This window comes from Marmota monax, unplaced genomic scaffold (assembly GCF_021218885.2).
Source record: "Marmota monax isolate L192 unplaced genomic scaffold, Marmota_monax_Labrador192_F-V1.1 WCK01_AAM20220418_F8-fsc00012, whole genome shotgun sequence".
In the NCBI taxonomy this organism is placed as follows: Eukaryota; Metazoa; Chordata; class Mammalia; order Rodentia; family Sciuridae; genus Marmota; species Marmota monax.
The window spans coordinates 27,537,807-27,540,120 of NW_026695227.1; the positions used below are offsets into that span (position 1 = coordinate 27,537,807).

Below are 2,314 nucleotides of genomic sequence, written 5' to 3' on the forward strand. Positions count from 1 at the left end.
TGCTGACTCATGGTATAAAATATCTACTTTGTTTTATAAGAGAAAATGCTCTCATTAGGCTTCTTGACAGTCTTCTATGGCCTGAAGTCAAGTAAAGAAGAGCCTTATTTATAATTGAATGTGACTTGTGAAAAAGGTAGAAATAGAGAGTTCCTGCTCACTTTGACTCTCTCAGGCAGTTTTCCCACTCATTCATTCAATAAACGTGTTAACATCTGCTGTGTAGACTCTTTAACTATTTTTTTGTGTTATCCAGATTTCACTGTGTGTCTTTTCTTTAAAAGGGCAATTCCTCTAGTTTTTTTAAATCAGAAATACCAGGTCTTAATACTCATGTTTTAGGGAAAATTTGGATTAAAATTTCTACTGGTACTCAAGAAAATTCATGATGATAAAAAAATGAATGTAGTTTAACAATGATATTTTGCACTCAATATTGACACATCCTTCTTAATGTCACAGCCTAAATTGAGGAAACTATGTAACTATCTTTAACTAAAAAGATACTATTTTCTCTTATCAGTTGAAACTTTCTTTAAAAAAGATCTCAGATCTTGGAACCACTCCAAATAATTTCTTCACACTTTCCTCGTTTGCTGTCATGTAACACAAAATCTGCATCCAGGTAGGTTTTTTTTGGGGGGACTGGTCTTGATATGTTGCCCAAGCTGGCCTCAAATTTGTGATCCTTCTGCCTCAGTCTCCCTAGAGGGCTGGGATTAAAGGTGTGCACCACCCCATCTGGCTTCCTTATTAGCTTTATACATCAGCCATAAACTATACGACATTTAAGAATAAATATTTCCTCTGAAGCAATTTGTACTTGCACTTTTCAATCTCAGAGGAATGGTCATGTTTCTTCTCCCAAATGAAAAGTGTAACTGTTAGCTTTCTGAATCGTGCTATTCATCCAAGGAAAACTTTATCCAAGGTGAGAGAAGGTATTTTATATAAAAGGTGCCAAAAGGAGCACAGGACTTCAGTACTGAAATATAAAGATTGCCCCAATTGCAGCTCTTTGGCACAGACATCAACTATAATCATCTGATCACCCACATCACCAAAACATGACACACTTTGTAATGAGAAGCGGTGGTGATTTTCCTTTTGACTATGTAAACATAAAGGGAAATGCCTTGGGAAATCACTATGCATTGTTCTCTCATTTCTCCTAAATATACATATGCACAACCAGTTTTCCGATTTGTCAAGTTCTTGAAGCAGGGGAAGAACCCAACATCCCAGGGTCATCGCTTTCGCTCCCCTCTCTTGTGTCCTTTTCTTTGCTCTCCTGCTTGGCTAATTTGTCTCTTTCCCGCTGCAGCTTGTCCTGTTCCTCCTTCCTTTGGGACTCATTCCAAAGTGAAGCTTTCTCCAATTTCTGAGCATGGAGGACATCTTCTACATTGGTGATTCGAAACAGAGATTTCTGAGAACCGGTGTTCATCCTGGTGGCACCTGAATCATCCTCTCATCTGCTTCATCCTCTTCACCTGTGACCTCAGCACCCAGGGCCAGCAGGGCCGCTTTCCTCTGTTTTCCCTCTTGTGACACCATCCTGGGCTTCACCACAATCCGTGCCTGCTTCTCAATGAGGGTGACAGTGCCCCATACCTCATCTTCTTTTTTCACTTTGGTGACAACTTACTGAGTTTCAGACCATCTTTACACAACTTCCTTGCAGATATTAAGGAGGAAATCTTCTTCCAGAAAAGCAGACTGGACACCCTACAGAGCGTCCAACATCTCTTCCTCCTCTTCCTCCCCAAGGATGGATACCAAGGATGTAGGGACCCTAAACGGCTTGGTCCACTCCCGGTGCCTCCAACCATCCACCCAGCCAGGATCCAAAACCTCCATCCCTGCCATCACTTTTACTGGAGGCTGCTGCGTTCACTTCGCAGGGAGCCACCATCTTGGAATCAGGCTTAGCCACATCAGTCTTGAGAGAAAAGAGATTCTTGCAGGGTAAGCCAAGATACTCATTGGTTCTCTGGCATGTGTTGCTCCAAAAGTTCACAACACTGAGCCTTGAGTTTTTTTTTTTTCCTTTTAAGTTCTGAAGTGCAGATAGACACCTGTGACCCTCAGCATAGCTTTCATATTTCTTTTTTTTAAAATATTTTTTTAGTTGTTGATAGACCTTTATTTTATTTATTTATATGTGGTGCTGAGAATCGAACCCAGTGCCTCACACATGCCAGGCAAGTGCACTACCGCTGAGCCCCAGCTTCAGCCCCAACTTTCATATTTCTTGTGCTTCTCATACTACGGTATGATAGTAGCCCCATCTACTAAAATACTTTATTCAACA

At 41.0% G+C, this 2,314-nt stretch overlaps 1 pseudogene; it reads right to left on the bottom strand.

The window, feature by feature from the left end:
• Nucleotides 1-1,207: 1,207 nt before the first annotated feature.
• LOC124086948 (coiled-coil domain-containing protein 43-like) lies at nucleotides 1,208-1,915 on the bottom strand (annotated as a pseudogene).
• Nucleotides 1,916-2,314: the final 399 nt, after the last annotated feature.